Source organism: Mirounga angustirostris, unplaced genomic scaffold (assembly GCF_029215605.1).
Source record: "Mirounga angustirostris isolate CCGP_5_RB_7025 unplaced genomic scaffold, mMirAng1.0.hap1 SCAF_5, whole genome shotgun sequence".
NCBI lineage: Eukaryota > Metazoa > Chordata > Mammalia > Carnivora > Phocidae > Mirounga > Mirounga angustirostris.
The window spans coordinates 103,800,182-103,814,819 of NW_026991713.1; the positions used below are offsets into that span (position 1 = coordinate 103,800,182).

Below are 14,638 nucleotides of genomic sequence, written 5' to 3' on the forward strand. Positions count from 1 at the left end.
GGGGCCAATTGTTACAGAAGTTATTTTTAGCTTTCTGGATTGTCACCAGAGACAGACGTCTGATTTCTAGCAGGCTGCCTTCCTGAGCTAGTCATTATGTAAGGAGGGGTTATGGTTTCCTGGGTAGGTTGCTGCAGGTGGTGGGTTCTGCATTTACGTACAGTCTGGCCACTGTCCATTTATATAGTCAGTCTCTTGCCTCTCTTATTCAGGTCCACCAAGTATCTTAAATTCCCTGGAATCAGGAAATGACCTTCCTAACCCCCTGTACAGCTATGGCCCTATCAGCCAGGGGCCGGGCAGAGTTCCTGGCAAGGCTTTGTAAGCACTGGCTCCATAAAGTGAAAAGTGGTTTGTCATTACAGGCGCATCATGCAAAATACGACATTCCAAGGAAGGCCCTGGGTACACTTATCAGCTTGTCCAATTATATCCTGTTTAAAAAAAGGGCAGTATGGCAGTTTTGAGGCCACACACTTGGTTCCTGGACCTGTTTTGAGAGCATAAACAGAACTATGGTTGTATTAATTGCATTATTAACTCAGCTCCACATTCTGTTATGTTCCCTAATTACGTTTCATGCATGATCAATCATTAACTTTGCCTTTTTACCCCTACTCCCCGTTTACTCATTGATTGTAGAAACCTAATGGTTGGGGGGGCGAGCGCCTGGGTGGCTCAGCCGTTAAGCGTCTGCCTTCGGCTCAGGTCATGATCCCAGGGTCCTGGGATCGAGCCCCGCATTGGGCTCCCTGCTCGGCGGGGAGCCTGCTTCTCCCTCGCTCTCTGCCTGCCGCTCCCCCTTGCTTGTGTGCACACACATGCACACTCTCTAACAAATAAATTAAATAAAAATTAAATAAACCTAATGGGGACCAGATGGTAACACCGGTCTTGATGTACCAGGTCCCAAATAGTGCCTCATTGTTCAGAAGAATGCTTATCTCTAGGTTGTTGAGCCCCACCCCCTTAAGGTTTCAAGAAACCCCTTCCTCTCCTCTCAAATATATAAGCTGTCCCTAGGCTCAGCAGGGTCACTCAGCTTTGGAAATGATCCTGATTTCTCGTTGGATTGCCCTTCTGATAATAAAGATTTCTTTGCTTCAAAGCCGGTATCTCAGACATTAGATTACTGTGTATCCGATATACAGACAAGTCTGAGTTTGGTAACAGTTTCTCAAAAAATTATACACAGAATTACCATATGATTTAATTTATATTATTCTGCTTCTGGGTATATACACAAAGAAAGTGAAAACAGCAATTCAAACAGATATTTGTACACCCATGTTCTAGCTGCACTATTCACAAAAGCTATGCAAATGTCCATAGATGGGTGAATGGATAAACAAAACATGGTTTTATCCATAGAGTGGAATATTTTTTTAAAAGATTTATTTATTTATTTATTTGTCAGAGAGAGAGAGAGAGAGAGAGTGTGTGTGAGCACAAGCGGGGGAGCAGCAGGCAGAGGGAGAAGCAGGCTTCCCACTGAGCAGGGAGCCCGATGTAGGGCTCAATCCCAGGACCCTGAGATCATGACCCAACCTGAAGGCAGACGCTTAAGCAATTGAGCCACCCAGGCGTCCCGATAGAGTGGAATATTAATTTAGCTTCAAAAAGGAAGAACAAGGGGTACCTAGGTCCCTGTTGGTTAAGCGTCTGCCTTCAAAACAGGGAGACTTCACAGGAATTCCAGGGCAGGGGAGAAGGGTACGTGAGTGAGGTGGGGGGCAGGAGGGCAGCAGAGAACTAGATATCATTTTTAAATGTTTCATTTCAGTTTCCCAAAGCAGAGTCTATTAAATTGTTACGGGTTACAGACAGTACAGGCAGCTTAAGGAGTTTCCTCATGTTATCTAGAAAATGGAAATGAAACCTCAGCAATATTCCAAGCAAATCCCCACAGCACAGTTTCCCACACAGGTCTGTTGTGTCCTACAGAAATCGAGCTTGGCAGCCTGCCAGCAGGCCACTTCCATGGCACTGTCAGTCGGTATCCAGAGTAAAAAGTGCCCTGGAAATCCTGACTCCGAGCACTGGTGGTGTCTGAAAGTTGTTGAAGCCATGCTAACTCAGAAGCCTGTTTTTTTAAGTATTACTAGTTTAAGGTACTTGGTATAATCCTTTTCCACAAGGCTCTGATTCTGTCCTTTGTTGGAGATACACACATAAACCACCCCCCCCCCCAAATCATCTACAGGTGGCAGAGACTTACTGGTTGTGATTAATTTACTTCTCCAACTGGTAATATAAGAATGGAAGAGAGACAGATTCTCTTTTGGGGTACGATACATAACCATTTCATAACAATTTTCATCACTTTCCCCTGAGAATAAAAACATATTATGGGCAGAAAGGCATTCCCATAAAGGAAACGTTTTCTGAAATATTTGCATTCATAACATTTTATCTGCACAAACGTAACCAAGCCCGAGCAAGCACCTCTTCTGATCCAACAGCTGCTCTTTGCACGCAGCCCTCACAGGAGTGACACTTCAAACAAATCTAATTCATTTTATAGTATTTCTTTTTTTTTTTTAAAGATTTTATTTATTTATTTGAGACAGAGAGAATGAGAGAGACAGAGAGCACATGAGAGGGGGGAGGGTCAGAGGGAGAAGCAGGCTCCCTGCTGAGCAGGGAGCCCGATGCGGGACTCAATCCCGGGACTCCAGGATCATGACCTGAGCCGAAGGCAGTCGCCCAACCAACTGAGCCACCCAGGAGCCCCAGTATTTCTCTTTTTAGAAGGTGAATGACCTTTGTGATTTACAGGGGCACTCTGAGAAATCTCAATGACTGTTTTAGGCATAACATATTCTGAAAAAATTTTTTTGTCTACATTTAGGGTCCAATTTTTGGAAGGCAACACCAAAAGTGTTGTCTGAGGCCATCTGGCATTTAAGCGAGGATCATGGAATACCTGAGAAACCAGAGCTGTCTGTTAATGAAACTAACAAAACCTTAGTTCTTTCATAAGTGATAAGCCTTTGTTCTTTGTAGGGTTTTTTCCCTTCAAGCAATCAATAATATAATAAAGTTACCATAAAGTATCAAAAATTATTGTTTTACAGAATCTCTGCTATCCAGTTGGATTACACGGAAAGTAAAAAATAACCTTTCATTTTGGCAGTAAAGGCATCAATGAGTAAACCAAGAAAGCAAGACCATCAAAATAAGCAAACTTTGCCAAAGCTATGACATATTTCATAGCTTCTTTTCAGACTCAGTCATTTAACAGATCCGCAGAAACATGACAATGTTGTTCTCACGAAAAGTGTTTTATAAAATACAGTATTTTTAAAAGTTCATGTTAACAGGCAATAAGCATCAATATTTTCCAATGAATCAACAAATACTTTAAAAATTTCTCAGTTTTAATTTCAAACACAGAAAATATAATAGATAAACCCACTTAATCAAAAGCTCTTGGGGTCCTCAATAATTTTTATGTGTAAAAGAATCTAGAGACAAAAAAGTGTGAGAAATGCTGCTTTGAGGAAAAAAAAACAAAACCCTTTTGCTTGAAAATTAAAAGCATATACACAGGGGCGCCTGGGTGGCTCAGTCGTTAAGCGTCTGCCTTCGGCTCAGGTCATGATCCCAGGGTCCTGGGATCGAGCCCCACATTGGGCTCCCTACTCAGCGGGAAGCCTGCTTCTCCCTCTCCCTCTCCCCCTGCTTGTGTTCCCTCTTTCGCTGTGTCTCTCTCTGTCAAATAAATAAATAAAAATTTAAAAAAAAAAAAAAGCATATACACAAAGTTTTTATCTGCCATTCATATTAAGTATAACTTTTTTTTTTTAAGATTTTATTTTTTTTATTTATTTGAGAGAGAGAGAGACAGCGAGAGCAGGAACACAAGCAAGGGGAGTGGGAGAGGGAGAAGCAGGCTTCCTGCCGAGCAGGGAGCCCGATATGGGACTTGATCCCAGGACCCTGGGATCATGACCTGAGCCGAAGGCAGACGCTTAACGACTGAGCCACCCAGGCACCCTTAAGTATAACTTTTAACCAAACTAATTGACTTGTACTTCCCAGAGAACTAGGGGGTTGAGAGCTGTCACACACGAACATTTTAGCAGACTAGCACAACTCCTGAACACAATACATAACACAACTTTCTATAGCACCCCCCCACACCTTTCATACTTTCTCACATTCATTAATACTAGCCAAAGATAAAGCTTTTTAGTATATTAAAAAAAAAACTTAAAATTATACCTAGTAATCAGTGTTTCAGTATTCTAGGTATACAATGACTACCCATTAATTAGCCCAATTTAATATTATTCCAGGTTTTAGGTTACTTAAGCTTTATCTTCAAATACTGTTAAAATAAAAACACTGTCAGAATTTAACTGAATTTAGTTGAAAACAAATTTACATTTTTTATAACCTTAAACATTATGTAAGAGTAATGGTCTACCTGTACAAGTTTGGGCATGGTGGGAAGGTAAAATAAAATTTATTATATTGATTTACTGAATGCTGTTACTAAACATAATCAGCATTATATCTAATACTAATAAATCAGAGAAAAGCTTTTTTTACACTAAATTATTAATTTATTCTCATTTGTCAAAGACTTAATAATGTAAATCTGCATTCTTAAAAAATGCTTGTTTCTGTAAGAATTTTTTTTAAGTCTAGTGCATTTAAATTATTTGGAGTGCAATTTCCTTGGGGCGCCTGACTGGCTCAGTCAGTGGAGCACGCGACTCTTAATCTTGCGACTGTGGGGTTAAGAGACTGGGGGGTAGAGATTACCTAAAAAAATAAAATCTTAAAAAAAAAAGTGCGGGGCACCTGGGTGGCTCAGTTGGCTAAGCGGCTGCCCTCGGCTCGGGTCATGATCCCAGGATCCTGGGATCGAGCCCCGCATCGGGCTCCCCGCTCAGCGGGAGGCCTGCTTCTCCCTCTCCCTCTGCCTGCGACTCTGCCTACTTGTGCTGTCTCTCTCTCTCTGTCAAATAAATAAGTAAACTCTTTAAAAAAAAAAAAAAGTACAATTTCCATATTTTCTGGAAATTTTAGAAATACTTGATGTAGGGGCGCCTGGGTGGCTCAGTTGGTTAAGCGACTGCCTTCGGCTCAGGTCATGATCCTGGAGTCCCTGGATCGAGTCCCGCATCGGGCTCCCTGCTCGGCAGGGAGCCTGCTTCTCCCTCTGACCCTCCCCCCTCTCATGTGCTCTCTCTCTCTCTCTCATTCTCTCTGTCTCAAATAAATAAATAAAATCTTTAAAAAAAAAAAAGAAATACTTGATGTAGACATTTATTCAAGTCCACAAGCTGATCAGAACAGAGTTTCTCCAACTTAAGACACTTTACGGGCGCCTGGGTGGCTCAGATGGTTAAGCGTCTGCCTTCGGCTCAGGTCATGATCTCAGGGTCCTGGGATCGAGTCCCGCATCGGGCTCTCTGCTCCTTGGGAGCCTGCTTCTCCCTCTGCCTCTCTCTCTCTCTCTATCTCTCATGAATAAATAAATAAAATCTTAAAAAAAAAAAAAGACACTTTACAACCTAACTCCCCAATAATTAAAGAAATTTGTTTCACATTTATACAATGAGAGGCAAAGGCCTTTCTGAACTACAGACAGAGAGAGCTTGTGGCATCAATTCTACATCAGCTCCAGGTTGAGAGTAAACATAGATACACAAAGACTTAATGATGTCAGAGTTGTTCTTCCTGGTGGACACAAAATTCTGAACCAAACTGAACTCAAGAGACTAAGGACACAGTAAAGTCCAACAATCCAGCCTCTCCGTCATCCCCCATTCAACAGAGAATCCATTTGTCCATGGTGAGACCACAAAGCCAAATCTTTGATCACTGATGCCACCACTGGGAATAATTGATCTGCATGTGCAAACCAGAAACCAAAACAAAACAAAGTCAGGAGAGAGAGGGAGGGAGACACACACACATTTGGCAAAGTCAAGAAACAAGTTCTGCTTAGCTACTGCCTCTGGCAGGTAAGAAAATACCATGTGGTTAAGCGTCTGCCTTCGGCTCAGGTCATGATCCCAGAGTCCTGGGATCGAGCCCCACGTCGGGCTCCCTGCTCAGCGGGAAGCCTGCTTCTCCCTCTCCCACTCCCCCTGCTTGTGTTCCCTCTCTCACTGTGTCTCTTTCTGTCAAATAAATAAAATCTTAAAAAAAAAAAAAAGAAAATACCATGTGAAGGAACCTGGGTGGCTCAGTCGTTAAGTGTCTGCCTTCAGTTCTGGTCATGATCCCAGGGTTCTGGGAACAAGTCCCATGTCAGGCTCCCTGCTCAGCGGAGAGCCTGCTTCTTCCTCTGCCTGCCAATCCCCCTTCTTGTGCTCTCTCAAATAAATAAAATCTTAAAAAAAAAAAAAAATGAAGAAAGAAAGAAAGAAAAGACTATGTGAATCCACTGGGCATGCTTTTCAGTGGATGACCTCCCAAGCCGCTAAATAAAAGAAAAAAAAAGGGCGCCTGGGTGGCTCAGTTGGTTAAGCGACTGCCTTCGGCTCAGGTCATGATCCTGGAGTCCCGGGATCGAGTCCCACATCGGGCTCCCTGCTCAGCGGGGAGTCTGCTTCTCCCCCTGACCCTCCCCCCTCTCATGCGCTCTCTATCTCATTCTCTCTCTCAAATAAATAAATAAAATCTAAAAAAAAAAAAAAAAAGTGAAACCATGACTTTTGTACAAATTTAAAATGGACACGTGTCCAAGATTTCATTTAGCTCTCTAATTAATGAACTAATAAGAGGATACAACAGTTTTCTAAACAATGTGGATTTCTAAGGTGCCTGCCAGTTTTCACATCCGCTTTTATGAAAATAAAACCAACAGTGTAGAGCTGTATGAAAAAGTCCTTCCCTTCAAGTGGGGTGAAGTCCAGTTACTTGGGGTGGATAGGGTCAAGGCAGAGCCAGAAAGACAGTCCTAACAACCCTGGGTGGCTCCGACCCAGATTTCCTCCTTTACTCAGTCCCCAACAGGACCTCAACTTCTTCTGACTTCTTCCTTTGGGTTTTGACTCTTACCAGTTTTCCCACGGGCTCCTTCTGACAACTCAAAGCAGGGAGGGTGTTGCCACTCTCACCCAAAACACATTTCTGTAAAAGGTACACTTTCACTCACCCGGCCCAACTGGGTCTACCAGGATTGGAGGAAGCTGGAGTGTAGGATACTGGTCCCTCTCTAAGCTCCCAGCCCCTCATTCTTCCCCACAGACACAGAGGAAAAATCCTTAGAAATTCAAGTGCTCTGATTCTGTTCCCCCACATTTCCATCTCAAAGGCATGGGAACCACTGATCTAACCCAATGGTTTTTAACCCTGGCACACAGGAATCAACTGAGAAGCTTTAAAACATACTGAGTTGACATGATCTGACATGTAGAAAAGCCCAAGGAGTCCACTAAAAAAACTACTGGAACTAATAAGTGAGTTCAGCAAGGCTACAGGACGTAAGTATTGCAAGATCAACTGTACTTCTATACATCAGCAATCAACAACCCAAAAATGAAATTAAGAAAGCAATTACCTTTATAACAGCATCAAGAAAAAGAGAACACTTAGGAATACAGTTAACAAAAGTAGCATAAGATTTGTACACTAAAAACTACAAATACTATTGAAAGAAACTAAAGAGCTAAATAAATAAAGCCATGCGATGCTTACAGATTGGGAGAATTATTATGGTTAAGATGGCAATACTCCCCAAAACCGACCTATAGATTTAATGCAATTCCTCTCTGACTCCCAGCTGGCTTTCCCCCTCCCCCCCAGAAAGTTACAGATGGCTCCTATAATTCATATGGAAATGCAAGGGGCACAGAACAGGCAATCTTGAAAAAGAACAAGGTGGTGGACTCACACTCCCCAATTTCAAAACTTACTACTAAGCTACAGTAATCAAGACAGTGTGGTATTGCAAAGGATAAACATAAGATGAGTGGACTAGCAATGACAGTCCAGAAATAAACTCGAATATTTATGGTTAATCAATCATTGACAAAGGGGGCGAGACCAGGTAAAAAGTTGTCTTTTTAACAAATGGTGCTGGGCCAACTGGGTATCCACAAGCCCCTACCTCACATCATATACAAAAATTAACTCAAAATAGATCATAGAACTAACCCAAGAGCTAAAACTATAAAATTCTTAGAACGCAGGAATAAAACTTCATGACTGTGGGTCAGGCAATGATTTCTTATGACACCACAAAATTAAGTGATATAAGAAAAAACCAGATAAACTGGACTTCTTGAAAATTAACTCCCGGGAACTGGCTGGCTCAGTGGGTAGAGCATGCAACTCTTGATCTCAGGGTTATAAGTTCAAGCCCCATGTTAGGTGTAGAGATTACTTAAAAATAAAATCTTTTTTTTTTTAAAGATTTTATTTATTTATTTGATAGAGACAGAGATAGCGAGAGCAGGAACACAAGCAGCGGGAGTGGGAGAGGGTTGTTGAGGAGAGAGGCGAGGACAAAGGCTGAGCTAGACATTCTGGAGTAGCCTCTGGGATGCCTGTCCTTAAGGCTTGCTGTCACCCAATCCCAGGGGCCTGCCAGCCCGCCAGCCCACTGACCTCACAACCCTAACCCTACCCTCTCTCCAGGACAGGGTGAGGAAATACCTGCTGGAAAGTTGAGAAGAGGTTCCAGTCAAGAGCCCTTTACCTCCTCTACGATAGCAGGGCCTGCCTTGATTCCAGGGTCAAGGGGGTGCTGAGCCTCTGCCCTCTCCCCACCCCTGTTACCATACATAGAGATGTCTGGGCCCAGAAGAAAGTGGAGGGACAGTCCCAAACACAGTGCCCTCCCTCACCAAAAGTCAGCACCTAAAGCTCAGGATTCCCCAGAGGCTGCGGCCTCCTTTCTGTCTCCAAGGAGCTGCCTGCCGGTGCAGAAGCCCCTCCCAGCCCTTCCCATACGGATCTGACTTCCCAGATGGTGATCCATTATAAGTAACACCCTCGCTAATGCTGAGAGGGGCTGCTGGTGCTGTGACTCATTTACCCGGCTGGCTTTCTCCCAAACTGAGGCACACAAATGCCTCGGACCTCAGGCCTGGTTTACTACTCAAGGGACCAGAGTTACTCAGCCCCAGGTCACTCTCCGGCATTTACTCCCAGGTGGGAACCCTACACCACCTCCCACAGCCTTCCTGACTCAGACCCTATCCCCCGCCCCCCATCTACTACCTCCTCCTCTGCTCCCTTACTCCTGTCATGTCTCCTGCTGTCCCCAAGCCCTAACTGAACACTAGTCCCCCAGATTTCAGCTGGCTCTCCCTGGAAAGACAGATGAAAACCCCAGAAAAGCCCCAAACTCCCTAAGTCCCTGGGGCTCAGCAGCATTTAAGAGGCTCACGCATTCCCAGCCCACAGAGGGATCCTTTAAAGAGGGATAGATACCCGGGTCACAGCTGGCTCTCAACCTGCCATGCGACCTCCCTTTCCCTATTTGTAAAGAGGGCACTCCCTGCCTTATGAGATTCTTACCCTTCACTTTGGCTTGGCCGGGGAGGGGTATGGGGGGGGTGGCGGTGCGCATGAGAGTGTGGAGATCCAAGCAGAAGCTCCTGGGACGTGGCCCAGTCCTGGACCCAGGGCTGTGACCATCCAAACACTTGTCTAAATATGAGCATATACATGAGAAACACCCCACCACTGATGTTTCACATCTGCAGAATTTCACAGAATTCGCTTGAGAATTAAAATGAGATAGTTATGCAAATGAAAGCAACTACAGATGCACAGATGCCCACTGACAGAAAAACAGCAACACCATTGCTGGCCTCAGATAAAAGCTCAGACAGCCCCACCACCACCACTACATTACATTTGGCACTCCAAAAACTGGCCAGCCCCTGACCGAGGCCACAGCACTCACTTTCCTAACTCTGAAGAAAGGCACTTTGTTGAGCACAGGAGTATATCAGCAACTGCAGACCTGCCCCACTGGTCAGCACAGACAGCAGCATGGCAGGAGCTTATTCAGTGCGGGCTTGGGAGCCCGTTCAGATCAGGCAGAAGCCCAGGCACGAAGCTCTGCCAGGATCTCCATGGTGATCCCGACACCCTGGACCCAGAAGGCACACCTCTCTTCACATGTGGCAGCCCCACTTCCGTGCAGCCCACATCCTTCCACGAGGGCAGCCGGTCTACCAGGCCACACGGGGCAGTTTCAGTCCAGCCACTCTGGGTGTCTGAACGTAACCAGTCCCTTTTTAAACCTGGTCTGTGACTCAGAGAGGGTGATAAAACTCCACCGCCTGGCACCCGTCTCCAACACCCAACACCAAGCTGATAGGATTACCAACGGGAGAGGTTAGTTTAAAACAAACCACTTCCTCATTTTCTAAGCTGGTGGCTTCTAGAACCCTGGACACAAAAAGCCAACCACGATTTCCATTCGATGGTTGCTTTATGGTTCATCCAGATCATCAAGTCTGCCTTTCATTTGAAACTCCCCCATTTTGACCTCTGCAGGCATAAAGAGAAGAGGAGGGGAAGGTGGGGAAAGGCCTGAACCCCAGAGATGGGAGGCTGGGGAACCTGCTGGGCAAAATCCCACCCAGAGGGTCCACGGCACTGCTCCCTGAAGCTTCATCCTGCCCCACGCACATCACTAGCTGCCTGCAGGGGAGGGGAGTCCACAGAAAGGCCACGGCCATTCTCTCTGCTCCTCGCCCCTTCACGTCTAACCAGTGTAGAGGTGCAGAGGTAGATGGGCCAAATTTGGAAAATGGACTAGTGAGTAGCCTGGAAATCCAGGCAGTGTAATATAATACTGAGAGCTGGAACTCTACGGTCTGACTCCCTCAGTTGTGACCGTGGGCAAGTTACTCAATGCTCCCCCATCTGAAGAATAAGGATGATAACCTTGCTTCTGATTATTTTGATGTCCAAATGAGCTAACTAATACACAAAAAGTTCTTTACGTGTGTATCTGGCCCACAGTGAGCTCTGTATGTTATCACCATCCTCAATTAGCTATCTTTTTCAGACCCCTCAGTGGCTTTGGGCAAGGACAGGTATGGTCTGGGGGGTGGCCAGCCAGGTGGGGCAGCCAAGGTGCTGCTAATGGGATCCTATGCATAGGAGGCCCAGGAGGGTAGATAGCTGGCCCCAGGGGGCATCCAGGGTGGCAATGCCCTCCAAAGCCCCAGACTGACAAATGGTCACCAGAGGTACAACCACAGAAAGGACTTCCAATGGCCACAGCTCTAGAGTGAGTCTTCTCAGGAGCTCGGAATCCAGAGCCAGCATCCTGGGTACTACCACCAAGGAACACACAGTCCTTGATCATGATGGTGACCTCCTGTCACAGTCCCTTGCACTAGAGAAAAAGAGAACAGCTCAAATGTCATTCACTGTCCTTCTCAAGCCAAGACTCCTGCCCTGGAAGACTCCATCATCTCATATCTTGCTCCTCCATGTGGCCTCAGCACTCCTGACAGGCCGTTCTCGTTTGCCAATGAGTGAAACCTGCAGTTCCTCCAATGAGTCTCCCCAGGTTGGCTAAGGCTGTGAGCTTCCCTGGGCGAGGCCTCGGAGGAGGGCATGCAATGCCCCTTCCCACCTAGAGACACCTCTTCCCCGCCTAGGCACCCCTCCCCCAGCATTCCTGCACTGCCCTGAGTGCACTTTCCCACCTTATCCAACTGGCAAGATCCTATTCATTCTTCAGAGTCCCCTTCAGATGGCCTAACCTCCTCAGACAAAACAAACAGCAGCCCACCCCATGTTCCCAAAGCTCTTTGCAACAAACACACTAAAGCCTACGTCCTGATGTATGACAGTAGCCAGTTTGTCTCCATTCCCATGAGACAGCACCCTGTCCCTCATGAACCACACCACATGGGCACTGGGCACCTCAGTACTCAAGGAAGCCCATGAGAAGGCTGCCTTTAAACTCCACTTATGAAGTGCCTCACAAGGCCTCCTGTGGGCGCTGACCCTGTACCTCTTCTCTCCCTGGGCAGGAGGGACAGAACACACACATGCCCGGCAGCAATGAAAGGCTTGACATCTATCCTCTTCCCAAACAAGGCCTTACTAGAGCTCTGCCCACCTGAACTTTTAAAACCAGAAGTCCCTTTCCCATTTTCCTTCTGGCTCCAAAACCAGACTATCTTCCAGGAACAGTCACTGATGACTTCCAGTGGACACTCAGGGCCCTGGTTCAAGGTCTGTCTCAAGATGGCACAGACCAGGGGCGCCTGGGTGGCTCAGTCGGTTGAGTGTCTGCCTTTGGCTCAGGTTGTGGGATGGAGCCCCCACTTCCAGCTCCCTGCTCAGTGGGGAGCCTGCTTCTCCCTCTCCCTCTGCTGCTCCCCCTGCTTGTGCTTACACCCAAGCGCTCACACTCTCTGTCAAATAAATAAATAAAATCTTAAAAAAAAAAAAAAAAGGCAGAGACCAAGGCCCAGGAGAGCCTTCCCCAACTCAGAGCCTGCCACTTGCCCCAGTGGGTGGAGATGGAATGTGGACAAACCACATCCTTCAGCAGCTTCCCCAGCTCCCTTCTATAGAAAGAGACCAGCTGAGATGCCACCAAGTGAGGCTTGGGCAGACAGATAAGATTTGCAGGAAGGGCAGGCAGGCTTGGCAGTGGAATTAGGCAGTGGAATTAGGTAGTTGCCTGTAAATGTGGGGGCGCTTTGTGCTGGGTTTCTCACCTGCTCCTCAACCCTTTCCAGACCAATCCAATCCCAGAAGGCCTTACCTGTGTTCCTCAAGCTCATCCCCCACTGTCACCACCACTGTCCCTCCGCGACCCCAGCAAAATCCCTGCCAGCCCAGCCACTTTGTAGCTGAGGGCTTTAGGGCTCTCCCAGGGTCCCCTGGGGTCACAAAGTCATTCAACAAACTGACTTCTACCACCAGCCAGTATATGCATGTAATTTCTAACAGTTCTAAGACGGGCTCTCTGGCCACACTGAGGCAGGGGAAGTAGGGAAAAGTGCCCGAGACCAGAGTCCAAGGTCTGCGTCTGGATTTAGGTTCTGGATCTGGTGCTGGACAGATGTGTGACCTGAACTCGTCCCTTCCCGTCGGTTTTTTCCTCTCAGAGGTTGGACCGGCAGCCGCTAGTCTCACCGTCTTAAGTCCTCAACTCACCACCCCCGCCACCGCACCCCGGCCGAGGCCCCACAAGCCGCCGGCCAAACCCGAAGACTCGCTCCGAGAGGAGACAATAAAGCCATCTCTAGCCTACCCAAGGAGAGGGCCGCTCCGGCCATTAGCCACTGGAGAGAATCCGAGGGCCGCGCGCGGGCCCCGCTCCGGCTCCCCAGGGTCCCCCTGTGTCCCCCTTCCTCCGGGGGGGGGAAGCCCTTCCGGCGGTGTCCCGGTCGCGAGGACCCAAGGAGGGGCCCAGGCGGACGGGAGGCGGGGTGAAAGGCTGCCTCGACGCCGGGGGCCGAGGGCCGGCAGGCTCTAACCGCAGGGGCCCACGGGGCGCTCCGGGCGGGGTGGCACCTGGCGGCGTCGCCTCCCCTCCCGCCCTCCGGCTCCCACCCCCGGGCGCAGGCGGTCTGGGACTGTGTCTGGGAGGGTCGGGCCGCCGGCGAGCACTGAGCCATCCCGTCGCCCGGCAAGCAGGGGCTCCTAAGCTTGCAGCTCAGCGCAGACGGCCGCGCGGGGTAGCGGGGTTTACTCACCCACCCAGCGGCCGTGGCAGCAGGTCGAGAGGCTGGCAGGGGGGCGGGGGGCCGGGGGCCGGGAGCCGCGCTAGGCGAGCCAGCGGCAAAGTCCCCGGGGCGCGCAGTACGCAGCCGCCGCTCTCCCACTTCCTTTATTTCCCGCCCGCCACGGCCGACCCCGCCCCCGGCCCGCCCCCCGCCGGCGCCTACTGGGAAACCCCCACGCGCGGTGCGGGAGCCCGGTCCCTAGAGCCCGGCTGGAGACCGCGACTCCCGCCTGGCAGATCAGCCGCGGATACCGTGGACTTCCACCCTCAGACAGTGGTCCCTATCAAGGTGGCCATCTGGGGAGGTTGGTCACGCATTCCGGCGATGCAGGGATTATTCCTAATGTTCCTTGCTGGGAAGGGCTTTCAGAATCCTCACGAGCTGTTCTTGGAGTAGCCGGGTTGCGGGGCGGGGGTTTGCGATTCCCGGTAATAACCTCATGAAGCCATTCACCAGTGCCTGTGCCCAGATATCGCCACAACGGCACAGCCAAAGCAGAACCACGTGACTCCCAACAAAAGAGAAAAACAATCAGGAAAACAACTTTCTGGAAATCACGACAAAACAAATAGGACTATGGAAGTTACTACACCTGAACAGAGTAGTATAAACTGAATTTTATATTTTTAAAGATTTTATTTATTTGAGAGAGAGAGAGAGAGAGAGCACAAGCAGGGGGAGGGGCAGAGGGAGAAGCCGGTTCTTCCCTGAGCAGGGAGGGAGCCCGATATGAGGCTCAAATCCAGGACTCTGGGATCATGACCTGAGCCACCAAGGCGTCCCTAGAAACTGAATTTTAAAGAAGAAAAAGATTGGAATGAAATACAACCAAAAATCATCACAAGGTTACATTAAAATAATAAAAATCACAGTGATTTTTTTTTTTTTTTTACTTCTCGCTTTTTTGTGTTTTCCAATTTTTCTGAAAGGACGGTAGCATTAATTTTACAGTG

General features: G+C 47.8%; 1 protein-coding gene across 2 annotated transcripts in view; it reads right to left on the bottom strand.

The window, feature by feature from the left end:
- BID (BH3 interacting domain death agonist) overlaps nt 1-13,789 on the bottom strand; it is a 44,108-nt gene extending 30,319 nt beyond the window's left edge. The window contains exon 1 of one of the 2 annotated variants that reach the window (XM_064591793.1): nt 13,656-13,789. The gene's annotated coding sequence lies outside the window, so the exon portion shown is untranslated. The remainder of the gene's footprint in view (nt 1-13,655) is intronic. The other variant, XM_064591794.1, reaches the window with a different exon arrangement.
- Between the last annotated feature and the right edge of the window lie 849 nt (nt 13,790-14,638).